The sequence below is a fragment of the Pelodiscus sinensis genome, chromosome 19 (genome assembly GCF_052426305.1).
Source record: "Pelodiscus sinensis isolate ZL-2025 chromosome 19, ASM5242630v1, whole genome shotgun sequence".
Lineage (NCBI taxonomy): Eukaryota > Metazoa > Chordata > Testudines > Trionychidae > Pelodiscus > Pelodiscus sinensis.
In genome coordinates, this window is record NC_143070.1 from 30,774,565 (window position 1) to 30,801,080 (window position 26,516).

The window sequence follows — 26,516 nt, forward strand, 5'->3', positions numbered from 1 at the left end:
ACTGAGCTGTAGCCTTCTGTGCCCAGGGAGCCAGACACCGCCAGGGGAAATGGGGATTGGCTGCACTTTGGGAGTCAAAGGTGTTGTCTGGCACCATAGAATAGATCAGTTTTAGGTGCTGGTCTGTAGAAGGCACTGTGGCTTAGCTGGCTAAAGTATCTGTTTTGTAAACAGGGGATCCTGGGTTCAACTCCCAGTGGTGCCTTGCTGTGGCCTTCACTCACATTTTCCTATGTCCTCTTGGGACACAGAAGAGGCCTCCCCAGGCCACGCATGGAACTGCTGGTTCAGGAAAAGGCTGATTTGAGAGGCTTGTTAGGGAGAAGGAAACCAGAAACCTGGAGCGGGTGCAGAGGTGACTGGCACTGGCCAGGCAGGGCTCTGACTCCCACTGTAAGTCCCTGGGTACCACACACTGGCCAATGAGTCCTGCTCCATGGTCGTCCCAGTGCTCTGTCTGTGAGAGATGCGCCTGTAACTCCCTGCTGGGAGCGTGGACCCTGCCCTGCCTGGTGGGAGAGGGGACAAACACAGGCCGGTTGACAGGGGCTCTGACACTCCAGCATCGGGGTTGTCCAGCCTGTCAGCCGGATTCAGACCAGGCCGGTCGGAGCCTATCGCGCTCACCAAGGGGAATTCTGCACTTGCTGCCTTGGGAGCCAGGGTCACATTGCAGAGCTCCCCCAGGACTGTCCCACAATGTCTCCTGCCCTCGGCAATGTGGCTGCGTTTTATCCTTCCCCTTCAGTGACAACTACCCATTCCCCGCCAGCCCCAGATCCTGTGGGACCCGCTCCCTTCCCCACGAGCAGTGAGCGCCAGTGCGGCTCCCTGCTGAGGCTGCGGCTGTGAGAACAAGCCCCTGGCTTTGGGAGGGAGACGAGATGTCAAGGTGTTGAGTTTCACCTATGGCTAGTGTGGGGGTGACTCACACTCTGGGGGCAGTTGGAGGTGCCTCCTGAGAGCTGATTTTCAGAGGGGTGTGATCAGCCCTTCCTGTGTTTCTGGCTCCTTCCAAGGGCTTGAATCTGGCACCTAAAATTGAGGAACGTGCATTTTGACGAGCGAATTTCTGTCTCTTTCTCATCCTTGGTGACCCCCAGTAGCCTAATGGAAAAAGCAGTGGGTTCAAGTCCTATTTGGGTTGACAGTTTTGATGTTTCCCTGTAGATGTAGGGTCTATTTGGCTTCCTCTTTGCCATGTTATCTGTGAGATGTTTCAACACTGGGCAAGTGTCCTCAGGAATTGCCATTTTCCCCGGGGCAGGACCCCTCAGGAGCAGACAGTGACACTGGTGTTAGGCGCAGACAGGAGGAGAGTGTTTCCTAAAAGCTGAGGTGTGCACAGTGAGGTCACTTGCAGAGATGCTGACGCTGGCGTCTCTGTATGCGCCTTGGCACCTGTTACCCATCGGTACCTGCCACGTCTCAACCCCCTGCCAGCACCCAGACAGAAGGCCAGTGCACATGGAGCCAGAGACCGTAGCGAGGGAGGCGGCTGCAGCACAATTCCAGGCTTGGGGCACATTGAACAACTGTTTGAAATATTTTTAAAACAAAAAATATGAAAAACTTTAGGCTCCATCTGCACTGCAGGCTTCTTGCCCAAGAACTGTTTTGGGCAAAAGTTTTTGTCCAAGAGCACATCCACACTGCTATTCGCTTCATCCCCAAAACAAGGCAAGATAGCTTAGCTGTTTGAATGTTAGTTTACTAAATCCAGGGTAATGAGGTCAATCCTTGAGGTAACCATTTAAAGATCTGGGGCAAATCTGTCAGGGATGGTTCTTGGCCCTTCCATGAGCACAGGGACAGGACTAGCTGACCTCTCAAGGCTCCTTCCAGCTCTATGAGGTGGTTTATCTCCTCATAAAGAGCATGCATGGACAATCTCTTGTGCAAGAACGCTCTAATGCCTGTTTTAGCCATCTTTTCCAGTGGTTCACTGCACATTTTCTTGTGCAAGAATGCACATGCAGGGTAAACACTCGGCTAGTTTTTGCACAAGAACGGCCATTCTTGTGCAAAAAGCCCACTGCAGAGACCATAGATATGCAGTGTGAAAAACCTCACAACAACAAGCCCACCCCAGCATGTTCTATTGAGATTTGAACTCTAATTGTAGAATCCAAAGTCGGGAGAGCTGCCCCTTACACCATGGGGCCAACATGGTACAATATGTGGGGGTACCTGGGATACTCAGTTTTCAGGCTGGCCTCTGCACTTCTGGTTTCCCTCCTGCTGCTTCATCTCTCTGGCTACATCTACACGGCTCATTTATTTTGGAATAAGCTGGTCTTGAATAGTGATTACAAAATAGCTTATTTCAAACTAGCACGTCTAAACTGCAGGGAAATCTCACAATAGTCCGAGGCAGGCTCCCCAGTGTAGATGAGCTGTCTCAATTTAGAGCCCTGGGAAGAATAACTCAGAATGGCCCTGGGGAGGGGCTAGTTCAAACTAGCAGCAGTGGCGCAGCTACAGAGGCCTTATTTTGAAACAGCTAATTTGGAACAGGTATTATTCTTTGTAGAATGAGGTTTGCAGAAGTCACAATAAACCGTCTGTTACTTCAGAATTATTTCAAAATAACTGAATTGCTGTGTAGACTCTTGCATTGTTATTGTGGAATAACGGCCATTGTTCTAAAAGAACTTTTGTGTGTGGACAGAACCGGTGCAGCCCAAGAAATGTGATTGGCAGCTCCTGCCCACAATCCTTTTGTCAATTGCAGTGCAGGGCTCTGAAGACATAGACCCAAGATAACAAGCTTGGTTGCTTTCTGCTAAGGCCAGGCTAGAGGGAACAGAATCCCTCCTTCAATCCAGAGTTGAACCAGCAATCTAAGAATCACTTGCCAAACACACACTAAAGTCCTCTGCTCTGCCAGCTGAGCTATTGAAGGTGACTGTGCAGTGTTACTTTTTCCAGGTTGTCCCTTCTGCAAGTCCCAGGACAACTTTTCCTCCAAGTATATGGCATTGCTGATGAGGGGCAGAGGAGCACAGGGGCTGTCACAGGTACTTCACATGCAGACAGACCCCCTGAGTGAAACCTAAGCTAGATCCATCCATATCACAGAAAAAGGAAGAAAGTTGGGTTCTTCTCATGTGTCTTCTTTGTTCCAGAGTCTCTAGGGGTGTGGCATCGAAACCTTTTGTGCTGGCTGTAATGTTTTTCCTTTATTTAAAATGAAGTTTGATCAACTAACATGAGACAGTTCAAACGCTTAATCATTTAATGATTTAAGTTAAAATTTTCTCCCCAGCTGCAGCCCTAGCAAAATGGCTGGGGTGTAATTATGTCATTAGTGGTGAGTGTCCATTAGTAACCAAGAGTCCATGGAAAGGTTTGGGGCGGGCAGGGGCTCAGCAAAGGGGTGGGGTCTTGGGGAAGGGACGGGATAGATCCTGGCTTGCCCTGACATTTAAAAGGTGACCTTGGGGGCATGTGGCCCTCTGAGCAGCCTCTGATGTTCCCTGTGTGAGCCCCAGAACCAGCCCTGAGTGAGGGGGGCAGAGGGGGAGCAGCTCACACATGCCAAGGGGCTGGCCAGGGACAGGACATGAGCCTGCAAGGCAGCAGTGACATCACAAGGAACTTTTGCAGCTCCTCAGCTCATTGGCTGGGAGGCAGTGACCTCACAGAGGGGCCATGGCAACAGCCAAGTGGGACAGGCTGCAGGGCTGGGGCATCTCAGAGACCCCCATGGCCTGGCTGCCTGGAATCTCCTTTGTGAGGTTTCCCCCTGAGGGCAGAAGGGATTGAGGGTCCCATCTGGGAGTGTCTCTGTGGAGATGTCCCCTTTCCCCAGGCTGCAGTGGGAGGGGCTGGCACTGAACTGAAGAGAGGTCTGGGAGAAGCAAGGGCTGCAAACATCTGACGAGGATGGGATTCGAACCCATGCGTGCAGAGCACAATGGATTAGCAGTCCATCGCCTTAACCACTCGGCCATCTCACCTGAGCTGGTGAGGTTTGTTTCAAACTACCCAAAACCAGCACTGCCAGGAACCTTTGTGCCACTCGCAGGCTGGCCAGGGACACCCAGGGTGGGAAGGTTTTGGCTTTTCACAATGTTCCCTGGGCTGTTGTACAAAGCTCAGTGCTCGTAACAAACCCAAACACCCCTTGGCTACATCTACGCTGCAGGCTTCTTACACAATAATTGTTTTGTGCAAGAGTTCCTGTGCAAAATGTCTTGTGCAAGAGCACGTCCACACTGCCATGTGCTTTTGGGCAAGAATGTCCCTGGCAGTGTGCACACTCTCTTGTGCAAGAAAGCTCTGATGGCCATTTTAGCCATAGGGATTTCTTGCACAAAAAAACCCTGTTGCCCATTCATACTACCTTTTTGTGCAAGAGCTCTTGCACAAGAGGGTTTATTCGTCATGGGGAGAGGAATAACTCTTGCCCAAGAAGCCCTTTTGCTTCATTTTGCTGTAAATTTACTTGCACAAGAACGCACGCGCAGTGTAGATGTTCCTCAAGTTTATGCACAAGAACGGCCATTCTTGAGCAAGAAGCTTGCAGTGTCGACGTAGCCCCTGGGTGCCCAGAGAGGGGCTGTCTAGTCACAGTCTGGCTCGGCGCGGGCTCTGCAATGGGAAGATGTCCACGGAGCAGGCAGATGGCAGCAGCACACGGCTCTGGTGGGCCCAGCATCCAGAGGAGCTTTTCCGATATAAGTGTTTACTGACAGTGTCCGTCTCTGGTCTGATTTCACAGTGTGGTGAGACACTGGCACCCACAGCAGCATGGATGGGGTGGCTGGAGGGAGTGGCTGGCGGGCGGCCGGTAGGAGCAGAGGAAAGTGGCCAACGGAGAGGGTGAGCCTCATTTGCATATCTAATGAGCCACCATTGTTGTGGAAGACGATCTTGCGCCAGAAGGTGCAGGGGACAATCAGCGGGCAGAGGGTTATTTTTTCTCCCCCCTGGGCTGATGTGGCTAGAACTGAGGAGAAGAAAATCCTCTTCCCTTCTCCTCAGAAGATGAAAATTGCAGTTGGTTCTCTCTCTGGTTCTACTAAAGCTGGACCCCAAGACTAGACTTTTTCTTTCTAAAACCCTGATGAAAATGGAGAGCCAATTGCTCACACGCTGAGAATGTGAGTTAAGGAAGGACACCGCCCAGCATGGGGCTTGAACCCATGACCCTGAGATTAAGAGTCTCATGCTCTACCAACTGAGCTACCCAGGCTCTGTGTGAAATATTTCCTACTATCCCATCACAGCATAACAGGAGCCAAGTGTTCTCCACTGCCTGACTCAAGGCTCTTTCTTGCCCCTAATGTGGGGTTCTGGTCTGTGGAGAGGTTTGAACTCGATCCCCACTCCCGACACACCCACTTCTTTCCCCACAAGGAACGGCCCCATTTCCATCTCTCCAGGGACAGGAGAAGGGCTCTGGCCTGTTCTCTGCAAAATGCTCAGCCTGTTTCATTTTCTGCAGGAACGAGTGGGATCCATGCGCCCTGTTCCCCAGTGAGAGGTATGTGTCCTCTTCCCCCTTTCCACAGACACAGCAGGCCAGGGGGCTATGAGCCTCCAGAGGCCCCTTCCTACTTGGCCTCCCACAAAGCTGGGGTGAAAAGCTGCTAGACACCAGCCCTCCTGGGCCAAGCCATGGCAGAGGTAGCAGGATTCACTCCCATCTTCTCCTGCCTGCACCCTGGTGCTGAGGGGCCGGCCCCTATCCTGCTGCCCCAACTCTTATTCCCACAATGCACTTTGTGCAGGGGCCATTGGTCTTTCTGCCAAGGTGCGTGGCTGGGAGCCAGGACTCAGGGCCCTTCCCCCAATCCTCCCTCTGGCCCGCTCACACTGTCTCCAGCACAGGCTGAGCTCAGGGGTCAGGTGGGTGACCTGCCCTGCAGCTGTGATGGCATCAGGCCCTTCCCGCCTGCCTGCTCAGTCTGGAGATGGAGCTCCAGTGGCCTCAGACACCCAGCAAGAGGAACAAAACTCTCTTTATTGAACCTCAGGTGATAGAAACCAAAACACCTGAACCTTGTAACAACCTCCTGAGTCTTAGTAGGTCCCACTGAGATTTGAACTCAGATTGCAGGATTCAGAGTCCTGAGTGCTGCCCCTTACACCATGGGACCTGTGGTGAGAAAGTGCAGCGGGCACCTCTGACTCTCAGCTCTCAGGCTGGCCTCTGCTCTCCTGGCTCCCTCCAGCTGCTTCATCTCCCAGGACTCCCTGTGAGAAATGTGTCACTTTCACCCCTGGGAGCAGCTCAGCCATGCAAAGGGGCTGCCTGGGGCAGGACATTAGCCCTGGAGGGCAGGAGTGGGTGTGGCAGTGACATCACAAGGGCCTTTCGCAGCCCCTCAGCTTATTGGCTAAAGGAGGTTGGGAGGTGATGACCTCACAGAGAGTCCATGACAGTGGCCAGGTGGGACAGGCTGCAGGGCAGGGGCCATCTCAGAGCCCCCCCCCCCCCCCCATGGCTTTGCTGCAGGGAGTCTCCTTGAGAGTTGCCCTTGAGGCCTTTTCGGAGCCTTCTCCTTTCCCACGACTAACTGACCTAGATGACAGACGTCGCCGTGGAGAAGGGAAGAGCCTCCAAGAAGGCCTCTGTAAATGCAGCAGGGGAATTAGCTCAAGTGGTAGAGCGCTTGCTTAGTATGCGAGAGGCAGTGGGATCAATACCCACATTCTCCAACTGTGGCTCAGCTCTTATCCCTTATTTTCACTGTCAGGGGCTCAGTGGCCCCCTCCCTCTTCCTACCTGCTCTCCCAAAAGAGACAGACCTGGCTCCCCTTTCTTTGCCACCAGCAATTGCCATGCTGCAAAGCAGAGAGTGGAGATATCAGGCTCTGTGGTGCAATGGAAAGCATGTTGGACTTTTAAGCTGCAACAAAATACAGGACTATGTAGCATTTTAAAGACTAACAAGATGGTTTATTAGATGATGAGCTTTCGTGGGCCAGACCCACTTCCTCAGATCAAATAGTGGAAGAAAATTGTCACAACCATATATAGCAAAGGACACACTTAGAAAAACCGAACACATATGAAAAGGACAAATCAAATTTCAGAACAGAACGGGGATACCGGGTGAATCCTCTGCTCTGGTGGGAGCAGCAGCAGGGTGGGTGGGTGCCCGGGGCAGGGGCTCCCCATCCTCCCTGGGACAGAGGCCCCTGTGGGGGGAGGGTGGGGCAGGCTGTGCTGGAAGAGGCTGGGGTTGGGCGGCTGAGTGACGTGAGGATTGAAGAACAGGACCCAGAAGCCTGATGCTGAAAGTCCCCCTCAGTCTGGAGTTTCACACCCTGACTGATCAGAATAAGGTGACCTCCAGTGAGATACAGCCCCACAGCCCAGCCTAGGGATGGCTTAGCCAGTGGGTTAGAAGCACCGGGACACAGAGAGACTCAGGAGCTGCTCAGAGACAAGCACTGGCAAGAAGCAGAACAATTCCCTGAGCAGACGATTGGTTCTGGCTCATTTGCTGGGACTTAAGGAGAACAACAAAGTCCTGAGTCTCTTTCCTGTGACTGGCCCCTGCTCAGCCAATCAGAACTGGGACTAGAACTGGAAGGCTGTGTCTGCACTGGTGGGCTGTGTCTACACTGGTGGGTTATTGCGCAAGACGGGCCACACTGCCCACTCGCTCTTGTGCAAGAAGTTTTATAGTAAAGTGTAGTAAGAAAGGGCTTCTTGCACAAGAGCTCTTCTCTTTTCTAGCAGGTGTAAGTCTTCTTGCACAAGAGCTCAGGACAGGGGTTTCTTGCACAAGAGAGCGTCCACACTGCCATGGATGCTCTTGCACAAAAGCACAGCAGCATGGATGTGCTCTTGCACAAGAACCTGCCAGTGCAGATATAGCCCATGGGACCTTCGGAGACAAAGTCCAGTCCCGTGCCTCACAGGACAAAACAGCATCCAGATCCAATGTCTTGCCAAAGAAAGGAAGTTACCAGGAGTGGGGTTTGAACCCACGCAGACAAATGCTTACTAGCGCTTAAGTCCAACACCTTAACCACTTGGCCATCCTAGTGGTGCTAGGAAAAGCACACATGAGAAAGGTCTCTCCCCAAACAGCCCAGGGACTCGCTCTCAGAGCATCTGCCCGTCCCACCCCTGTACCAGGGCTTCCCACCGCGAGGACGAGAGCTGCCACCTCCCCACAGCGAGGAGGGAAGCAGGGAAAAGGGAAACCAAACGAGACAAAACCCAACGTCCCCAGGGATTCCGAGGGACAGAGGCCTGGTAAGGAAAATATCCCTCCCCCCCTTCACCCAGTGTTTTCCCTGCCTTGCATTCGGCCAGCCCCCATGGATCAGGCCAGTGTTTCCAGCCTTTCTGTTTGTACCATGGACAGACAAACCCAATCACAAACCTTTGCCAGACCAGTAACATTTTATTTACATATCACTGCGCATGCGCAGACTGCACTGAGCGCCGCACTGGGCTAAAATCTACTCTCCATGGGCGGGCAGATTGCCCTACGTGCCGAGCCCTGCAGATCTGCATACACATTATGCAAATAAGTGTAAATATCTGCAAACACTGATCTGCTCGCTCCCCCAACCTCGCACATGCTGGGAGCTGGGAGCAGTTTCCCTGGACCCAGGCTGGGATCGAAGCCACCTCTGCTGGGAGCAGCCCTGGGCCAGATCCTCCTCCTAAAGCCCAGGGGGGCTGCTCTCTGGGGGAGGGGCGGGGGTATCTCTTACCTGCCCCCCCAAAGGGGCAGGGACTGGGCTGGGGGCACTGCCCTGGCAGAGGTTCCTACATTGCACCAGCCCTGCGGGAGATTCCCCCTCCTGGCAGGTGGCACTGGGGGAGCTCTGAGGCTCCAGGGCAAAGGCCTCCAGCCCCCGAGGCCTGGGATTAGGAGGCCCTGGAACCAGGCCCCCTGGAGTAGCACTGTGGGTAGGGGGCTCTGACCAACAAGGGGGCTGGCCGCAGAGCCCAGGGCCTAAGCTTGCCCAGGCTCACGCCAAGGTGCTCTCTGTGGTGCCGGGCGGGGGAGGGAGGCCAGGCCCAGGCCGGTGGGAGAAGGGGCAGCGCCTGCCAGGGCAGCAAGGGGAGCTGCAGGGAGCGAGACGCGGCGTTTCTGTCTGGATCACTCAAGGGTCCTTCTGCGGGTGAAGCGCCCGTGACACCCCTGTGCTGCTGGGTTCTCCTGCCCCTCCCCTGGGAGACCATCCCCTTCGGGGGCTCTTGCCCTGGCACTCGTCCAAGGGCCACCTGGGCAAAGCAGCCTGCCCCAGGCACCTTCCATAGCTCAGCTGGCAGAGCGGAGGCCTGTAGCGGGTGCTGGGCAAGTGGCCTTAGGTTGCTGATTCGACTCCAGCTGAAAGGAGAGATTCTTCTCCCTCCCCCTGGCTGCAGGCCCGGCCTTAGGACCAGGCGGCTGCCTTGGGTCTGTCCCTTTGGGGCCTGGTGCTACAATTGACACAAAGGTTTTGGGTTCCAGCTGCCAATCAAATGTCTTGGGCTGCGCAGGCCTTGAGTCATGGCAAGAGCTGGAGGGGAATGGGGAACGGCTGCAATTTGGGATGGGAAGGGGGGGTCTGGGACCATAAAGTAGAACAGTTTTAGGGTTCTTTCTAAGGAGGGCACCATGGCTTAGTTGGCTAAAGCACCTGCCTAGTAAGTAGGAGATCCTGGGTTCAACTCCCAGTGGTGCCTTGTTGCCTGGTCAATGTGTCCTTTCTTCCCACCATTCTTCAACATGTATCTGGAGTTGGTTTTACCTTCAGCTGAGCTTGGTGGTGCTCTCACAGTGGGGGTAGGATAGTAGCAAAGAGCAGGAGGTACCCCAGGGGTTTGATTTAGTGAGGCTTAGCTAGACTTGCTAAATCAAGCTCTGGAAGACGGATTTCAGCAGCAAGCTCCATTTGAGTGAAGACATGGCCTAATGATGCCGACACTAATAGCCCCACTGCTGGTGACTCACAGAGGCTACATCTACACTAGAAGTTTTCTCCTTAAAAAAAATATGTTAATGAGGGATTCAATTGCATGAGTCACATGAGTCACAATCTCATTTGCATATTTTCTGCCAATGGGATTGTTGTGCAAAAACAAGCCGTGCAAACATTTTTTTTGCACAAAACCCCCTTTTTTCACAAGATTCTTATGCCCCCCCCGAAGAGGTATTCTGATATTGCAGAAAAAGGGGGTTTTGCACAAAAAGAAAACTTCCATACTGCTTGTTTTTGCACAGCAACTCCAGCACAAAATCAGTTTGTCAGAAAATATGCAAATAAGATCATGACTCATGCAAATGAGACCCTCATTAGCACCTTTTTTGCTGAGAAAATTCGTAGTGTAGACATAGCCGGAGATTCTGGTGCTGATCATGCAATAGAAGCACATTATGTTTAAACAGCTGCCGTATGAATGTACCTGAAAGTCACAAGGATCAATGATCTGTGTGAAAGGCAGGTGGCCAGTAATTAGAGCCCCATGTATGTTGTGTGCACAAGGGAAGGTAGGAATGTGCACTGGGCAGTCTGATAACGGTATTTACTGTATGTTTGTAACAGGCTCCTGCCCATCTCCGGTAGATTTGGGCTACTCCTCCACCAATTGCAATACACACTAGGCCGTTCCTCCGCATCTGGGTGTGGTTCTTGTTCTTCCGCACAGCACAGCCCATGGAGACCAAGGACCTGCTATTGGGCTTCCAAATCACACCCTTGTTGAATGGATGGAAACAGAAACCAGACACACAGCGGGTTTGAGCTGGCTCCAGCCGAGGGACGGGTTTGCCTGGTTTATGTGCATTGGCACAGGACAGCAGTAAGGGTTCGTATTCATTTATAGAATCCAAAAAATAGAAACCTAGAATGTAATGGAATTGGAGAGAGAAATGTTTCCATTGAATGGTCAGTTGGATTTGAAGTAACACTCATATAATTTGTAGTCTATCACTGAGCTACTCTCCCCGAAGTTTGCACTGTTAGGAGTTGAGAAGGGAACAAGAGGCTTTTGCAGCCCACACACCCCTGGGCCTGTCTCCATCGCTTCTGCCTCTGCCAGGTGAAGGGAGGCCGCTGGGCCCAGCATCTTTCTCCCCAACCAGGGCCGGCTTTTGGGGAGAGGGAGGGGCCACTGGAGCTGCTTGGTCCCCTGGCTGTGTCCATGGGGAGGTGGCTCTGCTGAAAAACAGACTTGTTTTCCTATTGTTAGGCAGGACCCTGCAATCCATGTTCTCTCCTGCTTTTGTAGCCTCTGTTGCCTTCTGCAGGTGTCCCTTCTGATGGGACAGGCATGTTCTTCTCAGGGTCTGGGTACCATGTTGCCCTAGGAAGGGGTGTGGCCAAAACACAGGCTTTGCTGTGATCAGGATTTGAACCTGCACAGGAAAACCCTATTGGATTTTATAAGGCCAACTCCTCAACCACTCGGCCAGCACAGCTCTAAATAACAGCAGGCCAGGGAAACTCATAAATAATCTCAGTGCCCAGGCCTGACTTCACCTGACCCACAGAATTCACTCAGCAAACCATTTCACCGGTCATGCAGAGGAGTCCTGGCTGTTCAGGTCTGAGGCTGCCTTAGAGGGGAGTGCTGCTTCCAGGTCTCCCTCCTCCTTCTTGGTCTTCTTCCTTCCTTTTCCTTTCCCTCCTTCTTCCTCTTCTCGTTTCCCCTTTTCCTTCTTCTCCCTGGTCTCCTGGGACCCCAGTTTATATAGTGAAAATTGAGTCCTACTTAACCAATTATTTTAATATGATTTTACTAACCAAAGCTAACATACTATTATGATTTACCTAACCAATCACACTCCACCTCCTTTGTTGATTTTCCCCCAGCAAAATTAATGATACAGCCGACAGAAACAGTTACAATCCAGACAGCGATCACACAGACAAACAATAGGAAAGTGAAGAGAATTATCATAGAGTTCAAGGGAAAACCTCACAAAGGAGATTCCAGGCAGCCAGGCCATGGGGGTCTCTGAAATTGCCCCTGTCCTGCCTGGCTGTTGCCAAGGTTGCTCTGTGAGGTCACTGCCTCCCAGCCAATAAGCTGAGGTGCTGTAAAAGTTCCTTGTGATGTCACTGCTGCTTTGCAGGCTCATGTCCTGCCACTGGCCAGTCCCTTCACATGTGTGAGCTGCTCCCCCTCACTCAGGGCTGGTTCTGGGGCTCAAGCAGGGAATATCAGAGGCTGCTCAGGGGGCCACATTGCTAGGGCCAGGGGCCTTCCTGTGGGGCTGTGAGTGTTGCTGTCCCTGCTGTACAGACAGGGCCATAGAGCCTCAGGAGGCTGCAGCCGTGGGAGACACTTCCCTGGTTTCGGGAGGGAGACGAGATGTCAAGGCCCATGACTCGGAGCCAGCTACAGATACCCATGGAAAGCTGATTTTCAGAGGGGTGTGATCAGCTCTTCCTGTGTATCTGGCTTCTTCAAAGGGGCTTAATCAGGAGCTAAAAGTTGAAGAAGGGAGATTTAGAAGGGAGAATTTCTTTCCCTGACAGTCTTTTCTGTGTGCCCCAGTGGCCTAATGGACAAGGCACTGGCCTCCTGAGCCAGGGATTGTGGGTTCAAGTCCCATCTGGGGTGATAGTTTCTCTCACTGGCAAAGAGTTTACATTCCTCTAGTCTCTGAAACAGTTAGTGTGGATGCTCCACAGTTGCTCTCTCCCTCTCTGCAGAAGTTGTTCAGACCCTGTACTAGCAAATGCTGGTGTAAGATGCAGATCTGAGTGCTAAAAGCCCAGGTATTCAAAGTCAGAATGAAGAGGCACATTTTACTCTAGAAGGCCCAGGAGTGACAGCCTGTGGCAGAGCAGGGTCTGTCTGGAGACAAAGTGGACCTGAGGATGAGAAGGCCCATAAGAGGCAGAGACTCCAGAGCAGTGGGGTGGTTAGTTATTTGGTCTGGTAAAAGGACAGAAAAACCCCAGGCCCTGAGCATGGTGCGGGTGAAGCCCATGGGGCAGTTTGCCTGGTGGGGTTTGCAGCGTGGAGAAGCTGTGAAGCTCTGTGAGTGGATAAGGTCCCTGGCTGAGCTGCGCCACCAGCCTTGTGTGCGACTCAAACTGTCCCTCGTCCCCTTTTGTGTGTCTGTTGCGCTTCCAGCTTCTTTCCTCAGGTATGTTCATCCGGCAAAGACCCCAGCAGGGATCTTGTATCTTCCTTTGTGCAGCTCAGCTGCAGACACTGCCAGGGCTGGAAGGAAATTGCTGCACTTTGGGAGTCAAAGGTGTTGTCTGGGACCACAGAGCAGTTTCACCCAATAGCTTGAGGGGGGCACCATGGCTCAGCTTGCCTTTTTTAAACAGGAGATCCTAGGTTCAACTCCCAGTGGTGCCTTGTTGCTTCCTTTGCTCACATTTTCCCAGGTCCTTCTGGGACACAGAAGAGGCCTCCCCTGGCCACCCATGGAACTGCTGGGCTGACCCAGGGCCTGAAAGGGGCTGTGGCTGCTGCCGACAGGGAAGAAGCTGGGAGGTAAGATGCTGATAGGAAGAGATTCCAGCTGCCTCTTTGCCCTGGGTCTCAGTGCACCATGCCAGCCAGCAGCCACCTTGACCAAATGTCAAACCAGCTGGACTAGCCAGCCCACGTCACAGTGAGTCGCTAGTGGCCCTGTCAGAGAAGAGCCATTGGCAGCTGCAGAGACATCCCTTCAGCTGCCGGACACGCCTTTCTAAAAGGGCTATTTGTGAACTGTGCTTGGGTTGGCTGGCTAGTAAAGTTGGTTAGTTCTTGAAGCTAGTAATGCCAAGGTCTTGGGTTCAAGCCCTGTGCTGGCCACAGTTATATTTTCTGTGGTGACTGTTCTACCCCTGTCTCCCTCCTTTAGCTGCCTGCTATGGACAGGGAAACAGAAATAGGCACAAGACTGTGAGCTTTTCAGGAAATAGGCCAGAAAACTGGTAAGAGGAGGCTCCAGCCTGCACAGACCCAGGGGCTAAAAGGGCCTTGGCCTGGCCTGCTTTCCCCAATAGCAGGGAAAACTCTTCTCTTCCCTCTGTTGTGGGTCCACCTTTGGGCCTGCTGGCTCAGCAGTTTAGAGCTTGATGCTAATAACGCTCAGGTCACGGGTAGAAGCCCCATGCAGACCCCACAACAGCCAGATTAGTTTTGTTTGAGCTGCTCCCCATGAAAAGCGGTGAGAGGGAGCCCTTGGCTGTGGGACCCACTTGTGCCTGTTGCTCAGGGTTAAATAAGATCTCCCCCAGGAGGCTGCCTGTTCCCTTCCCACCTTGCATTGGCTGGGAATCAAATCAAGCAAGGGGCAGCAAACACCAGGCACCATCATAGTCTGGGCCACAGATAACGACCCTCTTGGAGCTGTGGTCCTAGGAGGAGTCTCTGCAGGCCCTGCAGTCCATGCGGAGGAATGCCGACATTTGGCCAAATGGCCAATGGTCTAGCAAAGAAAGGTCACCTCCCTCCTACCCCCGCATCCTACCAAGTCAGAGCCAAGGGCAAGGAATTGCGGCAGAGTTATGTGAGGGAGGAACCGCATTACTGTGCATGCTCTCGGAGAGGATGAAGAGGGGTGAGAGGCAGCCCGCAGCTGCAGAAACCTTTTGTACCTGTTTTATCAGGGTTCAAATAAAAGCTCAGCAAGGAGCTTCAATGCTCCCTCTTTACATTGCATTGGCTGGGAATTGAACCCAGGTCAACTGCTTGGAAGGCAGCTATGCTCACCACTATACCACCAATGCCTGCCTGCAAAGCTCTTGGGAAAATTAGTGAGGAAATCCTACATCTGCCATGAGGCTGGCCAGAGGCGAGAGGGTGCCTGTGTGGTTTGGGTAAAGCAGAACTTCTTGACTATTAGGCAGAGACCAGAAGTGGTGACTCTGGGCTAGTGGCTGCCCTGCACTCTCTGTGGTGTGAGGAGCTGGGCGGGAGAGGATTCACAGAGGTTGTTGGGTGGGAGAGTTGAGTTTATCGGACTTTGGGCTAAGCTCTAGAGCAGCCAAGGGAGAGGTGGGGAAGTGACTTCTGGATACTCTTTGTGGCCCAGAGATGCGGACCAAGAACCGTCCTTGTGTTTTTTGCCGTAAAGTGTTGTTTCTGGGTCCTTTGCCTAAGATGGAGCACTTCTTCCTTTTGGAGAGCCATTTCTCAGGCACAAGCCCCCAGAGACCCCTTCAGGGACACATCACAGGACCAAGCAAGAGGCAGACTCCCAAACGTCTTCAGGCAGCGGGGAGGGAACATCAGGTGAGTGCTGGGAGGTTGCAACACCCGGGACATGTTGACACTTGCAGTCTCCTTCAGGAGAGGGATGCAAATGGAGACATTCAAAATTGTAAATGAAACCGGGATTTAAATATCCTGCGCTATATTTGCATAATCGTATCTGGGCGCTATTTCGAAATACTTTATTATGAAATAAAAAACACCGTTTAGATGCAGTTATTTGGGGAGAAAACCCTTCTTCCGAAATAACCCTTAAACTCTCCCCTCTAGTCTGGATCTAACAGCAGTGTCAGTGTTTGCTAGTCGGGGCTCTGGACAGCACCTGCACAGAGGGAAATGGCAACTGCGGGACGCCCTGGCCAACTGTCCCAATGTCTCACAGCAGAAAAGAAAACAAAAGAGGCCAATGCAAACAGCCCCCTGGCAGTGAGGGAGTCAGCACATCGGTGGGTGGGGCAGGGAGCTGGGGGCAGAGCTGGGCTCTAACTCGCTGGGTGACCTTGGCCCATTCAGTGAACCTCTCCCTGGCTCCATGGCCCTGTCTGTACAGCAGGGACAGCAACACTCACAGGCCCCGTAGAAGGGGGGCTGGTTTAATGCTTCACCCCAGGGCCCAGCAATGAGCCCCCAAGCTTGCCCTGTTCTGGAGCCAGGTTTGCTGTGTGAATTCTGTGGGGCGGGTGAGGTCAGGTCTGGGCACTGGGATTAGTTACCACTTTCCCTGATCCTGGGACACTGCTGACTTCACAGCTGTGATGGCCGAGTGGTTAAGGCGTTGGACTTGAAATCCAATAGGGTTTCCCTGCGCAGGTTCAAATCCTGCTCACAGCGAGGCCTGTGTTTTGGCCACACCCCTAACCAGGGCAACAAGCTGCACAGCCCTGAGCCACTCTCCCTGCCCCCAGTCAATCCCTTTCTGCGCCTTCCGAGAGAGACAGGGGCCATGGTGCCTCATTATAGGTCCCTGGGCTCTAGGGAAACTCTCAGCTCCTGCAGCCTCTGCCCCTTGCCCAGCACCCCATGGCTCAGCCCTACCCTTGGGTGCTGCCCTGCTCTAGTATGTGATAGGAGTTGAGTGAGAGGATGGAGCATCTGGGCCTGCCCCCAAAGGTCCATCCATGAAGGGCAGAAATGCTGGGGATATGATGTGGGTCACTCCTCCCGAGGCACACAGCCCCCCCCCCCCCCCCCCCCCCCGTGTTGGGAGCAAAGGGTCTAGAGAAGTATTGGGGGGAGTTCCTGGTCTTCCTGCTTCAGGATGACAGTCTGCTCCTGCAGGCACCAGTGCTGCCAGGTGCTAAGTTCCCAACACTGGGCTGAAAAGTACAACCACTGTCGGGTGTAATGCAGTGGTAGTGTTTGAGTGCCGATTGTAGAGGTCCTTGGTTCAATCTCAAGTGCCCCCTTAAAAAGTTGATTAACCTAAGTGAAACATTTGCACCTCCAGGTGTGTCAGTCATGGATTTCTATTGAACAGGGATTCTTAAAACGTCAGCAAACCCCTCATGTGTTCTTGTGCCAATGCATGTAAACCAGGCAGACGGGTCCCTCAACTGAAACCAGTTCAAACCTGCTGGGTGTCTGGTTTCTATTCCCATCAGTTGAGCAAGGCTGAGATCTGAACGCCCATTGGCTGTTCTGTACAGAAGAACAAGAACCACGTCCAGCTGGAGAGGAATTGCTGTGATCAATCTTCTGGAACTTGATTCAGCCAGTCAAACTAAGACTCACTAAATCAAACCCAGAGCACACCCCCACCAGCATCCTGCTCTTCTGCTCTTTGCTCCCTTTGGCTTCCTGCTGTGGGGACAAGGCAAAGTTCAACTGAAGGAAGCCGACTCCAGGTACAGATGGAGGGATGGTAGGAAAAGCAGACACATTGGTCAGGCGCCGCTGGTTTCATGCACACTCAGCCTCACCTACAGCTGGGAGGCAGTTTGCAGTGAGCTGAAAAGAAACTGGCCGACAGAACCAAGGCTCAGATATTTCTGGGTCCAGATGTGCAAACAGCTGGCAGTCAACCTTGTTGCCCTTGTCAGGGGTATGACCAAAACACAGGCCTCAGTGTGAGCAAGATTCAACCCTGCACAGGGAAAAACTTTTGGATTTTTTAGCCAACTCCTTAACCACTTGGCCATCATTACTGTAAGAGACCATTCTCCTGTACTTATATGTGAACAAAAAATTTGTGACTTGCTCGTTGGCCAATTCGAATTGCTATAGGACAAAGGAATTCTCTCTTAATTCTGTGCCCTCAGGAAGGGACCAACCCAAGGAGGCCGGGCTGCCACCTGGGGTCTCCAACCCAAATTGTGAGACCTAAGGGCTTACAATCCAGATGATTAGTGTTTGCTGCACTTTTCCCTTCCCCCAGCAACACTAAATCTCAAGGCCAACTCCACAGTCCCAGTGGCTGGGGGAGATGTGCATGTCAGAGCCTCTGCCCACTGAGCTGTAGCCTTCTGTGCCCAGGGAGCCAGACACAGCCAGGGCTGGAGGGAAATGGGGAATGGCTGCACTTTGGGAGTCAAAGGTGTTGTTTGGGACCATAGAATAGAACAGTTTTAGGTACTGTCCTGCAGAGGGCACCATGGCTTAGCTGGCTAAAGCACCTGCCTTGTAAACAGGAGATCCTGGGTTCAACTCCCAGTGGTACCTTGCTGTGGCCTTTGCTCACATTTTCCAAGGTCCTTCTGGGACATAGAAGAGGCCTCCCCTGGCCACCCATGGAACTGCTGGTTCAGGAAAGGCTGATTGGGGAGGCTTGTTAGGGAGAAGGAAACCAGAAACCTGGAGCAGGTGCAGAGATGACTAGTACTGGCCAGGCAGGGCTCTGACTCCCACTGTAAGTCCCTGGGTACCACACACTGGCCAGTGAGTCCTGCTCCATGGTCATCCCAGTGCTCTGGGTGCGAGAGACGTGCCTGTAACTCCCTGCTGGGAGCGTGGGCCCTGCCCTGCCTGGTGGGGGAGAGGACAAACGCAGGCCGGTTGACAGGGGCTCTGACACTCAGCATCGGGGTCGTCCAGCCCGTCAGACGGATTTAAACCAGGCTGGTCGGAGCCTCCTGCACTCGCCAAGGGGGATTCTGCACTTGCTGCCTTGGGAGCCAGGGTCACATTACAGAGCTCCCCCAGGGACGTCCCATGGCACCACCAGCCCAACCCCAGCTGCTCTCTCTGCCCTCAGCAATGTGGCTGCGTTTTATCCTTCCCCTTCAGTGACAACTGCCCATTTCCCACCAGCCCCAGACTCTGTGGGACCCGCTCCCTTCCCCAGGAGCAGTGAGCTCCAGTGTGGCTCCCTGCTGAGGCTGCGGCTGTGGGAACAAGCCCCTGGCTTTGGGAGGGAGACGAGATGTCAAGGTGTTGAGTTTCACCCTTTGGGGCAGCTGGAGGTGCCTCCTGAGAGCTGGTTTTCAGAGGGGTTTGATCAGCCCCCCCCCCCCCCCCCCGTGTTTCTGGCTCCTTCCAACGGCTTGAATCTGGCACCTAAAAATTGAGGAATGTGCATTTGGAAGAGGGAATTTCTGTCTCTGTTCTCTTTAGTGTGCCCCAGCAGCTTAATGGACAAAGCAGTGGCTTCTTAAACCAGGGATTGTGGATTCAAGTCCCACCTGGGTTGACAGTTTTGATGTTTCCTGGTAGGTGTAGAGTCTCTTTGGCTTCCTCTTTGCCATGTTACCTGTGAGATGTTTCAACACTGGGCAAGTGTCCCCTGGAACTGCCATTTCCCCCCAGACAGGACCCCTCCGGAGCAGACAGTGACACTGGTGTTAGGCGCAGACAGGAGGAGAGTGTTTCCTAAAAGCTGAGCTGTGCACAGTGAGGTCACTTGCAGAGATGCAGGCGCTGGCGTCTCTGTATGCGCCTTGGCACCTGTTACCCATCGGTACCCGCCACCTCCCACCCCCTGCCAGCACCCAGACAGAAGGCCAGTGCACATGGAGCCAGCGACCGTAGCAAGGGAGGCAGCTGCAGCACAATTCCAGGCCTGGGGCCCATTGAACAATTGTTTGAACTATTTTGAAAACAAAAAAAATACGAAAAACTTTAGGCTCCATCTACACTGCAGGATTCTTGACCAAGAACGGTTTTGGGCAAGAGTTCTTGTGCAAGAGCACATCCACACGGCTGTGTGCTTTAGCCCTAAAAGCAAGGCAGGATAGCTCAGTTATTTGAATGTTAGTTTGCTACGCCCAGGGTTATGAATTCAATCCTTGAGATAACCATTTAGGTATCTGGGGCATATCTGTCAAGGATGGTTCTTGGAGCTTCCATAAGTGCAAGGACAGAACTACCTGACCTCTCAAGGCTCCTTCCAGCTCTATGAAGTGGGGTATCTCCTTATAAAGAGAATTGTGGACACTCTCTTGTGCAAGAAAGCTCTAGCCATAGGGGTTTCTGGTGCAAGAAATCCCTCTTGCCTGTGCACACTGCCTTCTTGTGCAAGAGGGCTTATTCGTTATGGGGAGAGGAATAACTCTTGTGCAAGAAGCCATCTTTTCTAATGGTTTACTGTATATTTTCTTGCGCAAGAATGCACATGCAGGGTAAACACTCCGCTAGTTTTTGCACAAGAGCGGCCATTTTGTGCAAAAAGCTTGCAGTGTGAAAAACCTCACACCAACAAGCCCACCCCAGGAGATCCCATTGAGATTTGAACTCACATTGCAGGTTTCAAAGTCCTGAATAGTGATTCCAAAATAGCTTATTTCGAACTAACACGTCTACACTGCAGGGAAACCTCAGAATAGTCCGAGGCAGGCTCCCCAGTGTGGACGAGCTGTCTCGATTTAGAGCCCTGGGAAGAATAACTTAGAATGGCCCCGGGGAGGGGCTAGTTCAAACTAGCAGCAGTGGCACAGCTACACGGGCCTTATTTTGAAATAGCTAATTTGGAACAGGTGTTATTCTTCTTAGAATGAGGTTTGCAGAAGTCGGAATAAGCCGTCTGTTACTTCAGAATTATTTCAAAATAACGGAATTGCTGTGTAGACTCTTGCATTGTTGTTGTGGAATAACGGCCATTGTTCCAAAAGAACTTTTGTGTGTGGACAGAACCTGCGCAGCCCAAGAAATGTGATTGGCAGCTCCTCCCCACCATTGTTTTGTCAATTGCAGTGTAGGGTTCTGAAGACATGGACCCAAGGTAACCACCTTGATTGCTTTCTGCTAAGGCCATGCTGGAGGGAAAAGAATGGCTCCTTCAAGCTGGAGTTGAACCAGCAAGCTAAAAATCACTTGCTAAACACCCACTACAGTCCTCTGCTCTGCCAGCTGAGCTATTGAAGGGTGCATGAATAATGCTAATTTATCCAGGTTGTTCCTTTTGCAAGTCTCAGGGCAACTTCTCCCCCAAGTAGATGGCATTGTTGGTGAGGGGCAGAGGAGCACAGGGGTTGTCACAGGTACTTCACATGCAGACAGACCCCCTGAGTGAAACCTGAGCTAGATCCATCCATGTCTCAGCAAAAGGAAGAAAGCTGGGTTCTTCTCATGTGTCTTCTTTGTTCCAGAGTCTCTAGGGCTATGGCACTGAAACCTTTTGTTACGGCCATAATGTTTTCCTTTATTTAAAATGAAGTTTGATCAACTAACATGAGACAGTTCAAACGCTTAATCATTTAATGATTTAAATTAAACTTTTCTCCCCAGCTGCAGCCCTAGCAAAATGGCTGGGGTGTAATTATGTCATTAGTGGTGAGTGTCCATTAGTAACCAAGAGTCCATGGAAAGGTTTGGGGCGGGCAGGGGCTCAGCAAAGGGGTGGGGAAGGTGGGGTCTTGTGGAAGGGACGGGATAGATCCTGGCTTGCCCTGTCATTTAAAAGGTGACCTTGGGGGCATGTGGCACCCTGAGCAGCCTCTGATGTTCCCTGTGTAAGCCCCAGAACCAGCCCTGAGTGACAGGGCCAGAGGGGGAGCAGCTCACACATGCCAAGGGGCTGGCCATGAGCCTGCATGGCAGCAGTGACATCACAAGGAACTTTTACATGACCTCAGCTCATTGGCTGGGAGGCAGTGACCTCACAGAGGGTCCATGGTAACAGCCAGGTGGGACAGGCTGCAGGAATCTCAGAGACCCCCATAGCCTGGCCGCCTGGAATCTCCTTTGTGAGGTTTCCCCTTGAGGGCAGAAGGGATGGAGGGTCCCATCTGGGAGTGTGTCTGGAGATTTCCCCTTTCCCCAGGTTGCAGTGGGAGGGGCTGGGGCAGGCAGGGTTATAGCAGGGGCTGGCACTGAACTGAAGAGAGATCTGGGAGAAGCAAGAGGAAGGGCTGTAAATGTCCAATGAGGACAGGATTTAAACCCATGCCTGCAGAGCACAGTGGATTAATAATCCATTGCCTTAACCACTCGGCCACCTCATCTGAACTGTGGGCACTTGTTTCAACCTACCCCAAGTCAGCACTACCAGGAACCTTTGTGCTACTTGCTGGCTGGCCGGGGACACTCAGGGCTGGAAGGTTTTGGCTTTTCACAATGTTCCCTGGGCTGTTGTACAAAGCTCAGTGCTGGTAAGAAACCCAAACAACCCCTGGCTACATCTACCCTGCAGACTTCTTGCTCAAGAACTGTTTTGTGCAAGAGTTCTTGTGCAAAACGTCTTGTGCAAGAGCACGTCCACACTGCCATGTGCTTTTGGGCAAGAATGTCCGAGGCAGTGTCCACGCTCTCTTGTGCAAGAAAGCTCTGATGGCCATTTTAGCCATAGGGGTTTCTTGCACACAAAAAACTGTTGCCCGTTCATACTACCTTCTTGTGCAAGAGCTCTTGCACAAGAGGATTTACTCCTCATGGGGAGAGGAATAACTCTTGCCCAAGAAGCCCTCTTTTCCTACGTTTTGCTGTAAATTTAGTTGCTCAAGAACTTGTGTGCAGTGTAGATGCTTCTCAAGTTTATGCACAAGAACGACCATTCTTGAGCAAGAAGCCTGCAGTGTCGACGTAGCCCCTGGGTGCCCAGAGACAGGCTGTCTAGTCACAGTCTGGCTCGGTGCGCTCTCTGCAATGGGAAGATGTCCACGGAGCAGGCAGATGGCAGCGGCACACGGCTCTGGTGGGCCCAGCATCCAGAGGAGCGTTTCCAATATGAGTGTTTACTGACAGTGTCCGTCTCTCGTCTGATTTCACAGTGAGCTTCCCTCACATCCCCCTGCCGCAATTCCTTGACCTTGACTCTGACTTGGTCTAGGATGCGGGGGTAGGAGGGAGGTGGCCTTTCTTTGTAAGACCATTGACCATTCGGCCATAAATATCCACTTCCTCCGCATGGACTGCAGGGCCTGCAGAGACTTCTCCTTGGACCACAGCTCCAAGAGGGTCTTTATCTGTGGCCCAGATCATGACGGTTCCTGGCGTTTGCTGCCCCTGGCTTGATTTGATTCCCAGCCAATGCAAGGTGGGAAGGGAACAGGCAGCCTCCGGGGGGGAGATCTTATTTATCCCTGAACAACAGGCACAAGTGGGTCCCACAGCCAAGGGCTCCCTCACAGATTTTCATGGGGAGCAGCTCAAACACCCTGTAGTGTGTAATCTCAGATTGCCCCTGTCCCACTGGGCTGTTGTCTTAGACCCTCTGTGAGGTCACTGCCTCCCAACCAATGAGCTGAGGTGCTGCATAAGGGGCTTATGATGTCACTGCTGCCTTGCAGGGCTCATGTCCTGCTCCTGGCCAGCCCTTTGGTCTGTTTGAGCTGCTCCCCCTGTATCACCCCCACTCACTCAGGGTATGTCTGCACTGCAGAAGTAAACAGGATCTCAACCGCTGTTTCCAATACAGCCAGCTGAAAGGGGAGAGCAGTCCTAGGTGTGGGGACACTCCTTCAGTTGTGTAGCCCTGCAAGATACTCAACTGTTGATATGGAAATACAGCTCATGCTGGGCTGGGAAAGGAATCCGGGCTGTGGCTATGTAAATCCAGTTCAGCCAGTGCTATAGGCCTGATGGAGGATCGGTTGTGAGAATGGAATGTGGAGTATTGTAACTAATTTGTCTGTCGTGGGGTCACAAACCATTTTATCTCTAACTGTAGGAATTGTAAAATATGACACCAGTGCGTGCAGGAGAGACACTGTCATTGAAAAAAGTCTGGGATGGACGAGCCTTCCCCTTCCAGACTCAAGTGGAGTGGATTCTGGGTGTGGGGGGAAGGAGCGTGAACCATCAGGCCACATGTCCTCCAGCCATGAGCTATGAGAAGGGTTCATCTTGTCTCTCCCTCCCGCACTACCCAGTCTAAGGATAGACCTAGAACAGACTCCTTAAGGAATCTCTTTGTTATTTCAAAATATTATTTCAGTGGGGGCTGGAATCTTTTGCGCAGCCTAGGTGGGGGGACCAAGAGCTGAAATCACCAAGGAAACTGACAATGAGCTGAAATCACTGGGTTTGGCGCAGAGCCAGACCTATCCCCATCATAGAAGCAGCAGCTGGCAGGAGCAAGCAGCCAGCAGGGCAGCCAGTAGGGGTAACAGCAGATAGCTGGTGGATGGCCTGTAGGAACAGTGGCAGGTGGCCAGCAGGATGGCTAGTGGGAGTGGCCAGCAAGTGGCCAGTAGGAGCAGCGGTGAGTGGCCAGTAGAGTGAGTGAGAGGCCTTTTATGCCCAGCCCCCCCAAGAGTGGGAGGTGAGCTCTGAAAATCACTTCTAAGCTTTTATCTGCCCTGAGCAAGGGCAGCAACTGTGAGTGGGGCATGGCGAAAGTTTGGGCATGTGAGTGGGACACATACATTGCTGGACTTACATTGCTGGCAAAGGACATTGCTCAATCCACTTGAGCAGGGACTTACTTGGGGGTTGGTTCTGAACCCTGCTTGTGGTATTTTCCCAGGCTAATGCCACGTTATTTCTCGCTCTCTTTCATTAAAAGTTTCTTTTCTACATTCAGACTCTGTGATGGCAAGTGGGGAAGCATCAACTCCCTGAGGTGCCTGGGAGGGTGTGTGGATTTCCCTGGCTACTCAGTGGGAGCTCAAGCCAGTTTTGTGTGAGATGGACAAAAAGGAACCCCTGGATATTGAACCCAACCCTGGCTACTGCCTGCACTACCTGGCAGAAGGGTTACACTAGCCAGGGGAGTAATCAAAACACAGTCCTTGCTGTCAGCAGGATTTGAACCTGCAGCAGAAAACCCTATGGCATTTGTAGTATAACACCTTAACCACTCAGCCATCACAGCTGTAAAAAAATACAGCATTCCTAAGGCCAGGGGAAGTGGTAAATAATCCCAGTGCCCAGGCCTGATGTCACCTGCCCCACAGAATTCACACAGCAAACCTGGCTCCCCGAGCACAGGGGGAATTTGGGGGCTCTTATCTTTTAGGCCACACAGCCTTGGCCTATTTAGGGATGGACATTTTGAAGTGTGTAAGAAGGGAGCAGTCTAGCTAGTCCCCCCCCCCCCCCGCTTTGTTCTTCCAAAGCCGGTTGGGTGGGGTGGGGTGGGGCTGGCTGTGGGGAGGCAGAGTCCTGTGCCTGTCTCAGGGCATCTCAGGGAGGCTCCTTGCTGCCCAGGAGAAGAAGGGGGCTCTGGGTGGAAGGAAAACAAGCAAAGCTGGTCCCAGTGGGCATGAGCTGAGGCTCCAGTTCAGCCTAATTGAGTCACTGCAGGCTCATGTGGGTCCCATGGTGTAAGGGGCAGCACTCAGACTCTGAATCCTGTGAGCTGAGTTCAAATCTCTGTGAGACTTGCTGGGGCTGGGTTGGTTGCTGCAAAACCTTCCAACTTTATGAGTTTTGGGCTCCTTATCTACAGGCTCCCCAGAGAGAGAGTATTGTGTCCGATGCCCCCTGGAGCTCAGTCTGATGCTATGATCTGCCTGGCTGAGATGGGCTGGGCCCTAAAACGTAACCTGCCTGGAGCTTGCTGCTTACCCTTGTGGTCTCTTGTGTGCTCCCCAGGAGCTGCCAGGCTCTGACTCTTGCCCCCCTGGCGCTAGCAGGTGCCCCCCTCTAAACAATCTTTTAAATTGGTCTTTCTGGTCCCTCTCAGGGTGTTTTTCTTCTCAGCAGCAGCGCACAAGAGAGAAGCTGTTGCCAGTGGCCCTGCAAGACAAGATGAGCTTTGCCTGCCCCCCTCAGCCTGACTTGTTACTTGGTCCCATTCCTGCTTCTCTTCCCAGTGGCCGAAAGGGGCTGCGGCTGCTGCTGACAGGGAAGAAGCTGGGAGGCAAGGTGCTGGCAGCAGGAGATTCTGGCTGCCTCTTTGCCCTGGGTCTGCCGGCCACCAGCCACCTTGACCAAACCTCAAACCAGCTGGACTAGTGAGCCCACATCACAGTGAGTCACTAGTGACTCTTTCAGAGAAGAGCCATTGGAAGCTTCAGAGACATCCCTGCAGCTGCCGGAGGTGCCTTTCTGAAAGGGCCATTTGTAAACTCAGCTCCTGAAGGCCGGCTAGCTCAGTTGGTTAGAGCATGGTGCTAATAACACCAAGGTCATGGGTTCAAGCCCCATGTTGGCCACACAGTTGTTTGCTGTGGTGACTACTTCTGTCCCTGCCAACCACACACTTTAGCTGCCAGCTATGGACAGAGAAGCAGAAACAGGCAAAAGGCTGAGAGCTTTGCAGGACTCAGGCCAGAGAAGTGGTAGTAGGAGGCTCCAGCCTGCACAGACCCAATGGCTAAAAGGGCCTTGGCCTGGCCTGCTTTCTCCAAGAGTAGGCAAAACTCTTCTCTTCCCTCCATTGTCCCCAGTGGGGTGACCTGATGCCCAAATTCCTGCTGCTGCAGTGACTGCCCCGAGGCTCTGTATGTCCAGGAAACTGGGACCATGTGCCCAGCCCACAGCGCTGCTGCCAACCACCTGGTCACCTGCTTCAGTAGCCCAGCAGCCCCTCCCCCAAACCTGCTCCTGCTCAAGGCCCCCCTGAACCCACCCAGGCTCCTGCTCCTCTGACTCTGCACTAGCCAGCCCACATCTCAGTGAGTCGCCCGTCGCCCCATCAGAGACGAGCTCGTGGCAGCAGCAGAGACGTCCCTGCAGCTGCCTGTGGGGTCTTTCCCAAAGGGCCCCTCGTGGGCTGCTGGCTCAGCTGTTTAGAGCTTGATGCTGATAACGCCCAGGTCGTGGGTGCAAGCCCCATGCTGGCCACAGGGGTGTCTGGTTTGGTGACCTGCCTTTGTGTAGCTGCCTGCTATGGACAGGGAAGGAGAAAGAAGCCCTGAGAGGTGAAGCAGTGGGAGGGAAGCAAGGAGCAGAGTGTCAGCTGCCAGCCGAGAGTCACAGGTGCCCTCTGCCTCCTGGGACCGCCCCTCCCTGAGCCGCCAGCCCCCTGTCTCTCACCGTTGGGAAGTCCACTCGCACTCTCATTACCTGGCGGTGACAGAAGCGATGGAGACAGGCCCCAGGGAGCAGAGTTGCCCCACTGGGAAAG

At 52.9% G+C, this 26,516-nt stretch overlaps 11 non-coding genes across 11 annotated transcripts; 7 read left to right on the forward strand and 4 right to left on the reverse strand.

Moving 5' to 3' along the window:
• Positions 1 to 131: 131 nt before the first annotated feature.
• On the forward strand, positions 132 to 205 carry TRNAT-UGU (transfer RNA threonine (anticodon UGU)). The gene has a single exon. It is a non-coding gene; the product is annotated as a tRNA-Thr (tRNA).
• A 3,675-nt stretch (positions 206 to 3,880) lies between these two features.
• Positions 3,881 to 3,962, reverse strand: TRNAS-GCU (transfer RNA serine (anticodon GCU)). The gene has a single exon. It is a non-coding gene; the product is annotated as a tRNA-Ser (tRNA).
• A 1,165-nt stretch (positions 3,963 to 5,127) lies between these two features.
• TRNAK-CUU (transfer RNA lysine (anticodon CUU)) lies at positions 5,128 to 5,200 on the reverse strand. The gene has a single exon. It is a non-coding gene; the product is annotated as a tRNA-Lys (tRNA).
• Positions 5,201 to 6,035: 835 nt separating this feature from the next.
• Positions 6,036 to 6,107, reverse strand: TRNAQ-CUG (transfer RNA glutamine (anticodon CUG)). The gene has a single exon. It is a non-coding gene; the product is annotated as a tRNA-Gln (tRNA).
• Positions 6,108 to 6,596: 489 nt separating this feature from the next.
• TRNAT-AGU (transfer RNA threonine (anticodon AGU)) lies at positions 6,597 to 6,669 on the forward strand. Its single transcript has one exon. It is a non-coding gene; the product is annotated as a tRNA-Thr (tRNA).
• Positions 6,670 to 9,575: 2,906 nt separating this feature from the next.
• Positions 9,576 to 9,649, forward strand: TRNAT-CGU (transfer RNA threonine (anticodon CGU)). The gene has a single exon. It is a non-coding gene; the product is annotated as a tRNA-Thr (tRNA).
• Positions 9,650 to 12,459: 2,810 nt separating this feature from the next.
• TRNAR-CCU (transfer RNA arginine (anticodon CCU)) lies at positions 12,460 to 12,532 on the forward strand. Its single transcript has one exon. It is a non-coding gene; the product is annotated as a tRNA-Arg (tRNA).
• Positions 12,533 to 14,577: 2,045 nt separating this feature from the next.
• On the reverse strand, positions 14,578 to 14,649 carry TRNAG-UCC (transfer RNA glycine (anticodon UCC)). Its single transcript has one exon. It is a non-coding gene; the product is annotated as a tRNA-Gly (tRNA).
• A 1,233-nt stretch (positions 14,650 to 15,882) lies between these two features.
• TRNAS-UGA (transfer RNA serine (anticodon UGA)) lies at positions 15,883 to 15,964 on the forward strand. Its single transcript has one exon. It is a non-coding gene; the product is annotated as a tRNA-Ser (tRNA).
• A 1,753-nt stretch (positions 15,965 to 17,717) lies between these two features.
• On the forward strand, positions 17,718 to 17,791 carry TRNAT-UGU (transfer RNA threonine (anticodon UGU)). Its single transcript has one exon. It is a non-coding gene; the product is annotated as a tRNA-Thr (tRNA).
• A 7,737-nt stretch (positions 17,792 to 25,528) lies between these two features.
• Positions 25,529 to 25,602, forward strand: TRNAI-AAU (transfer RNA isoleucine (anticodon AAU)). Its single transcript has one exon. It is a non-coding gene; the product is annotated as a tRNA-Ile (tRNA).
• Positions 25,603 to 26,516: the final 914 nt, after the last annotated feature.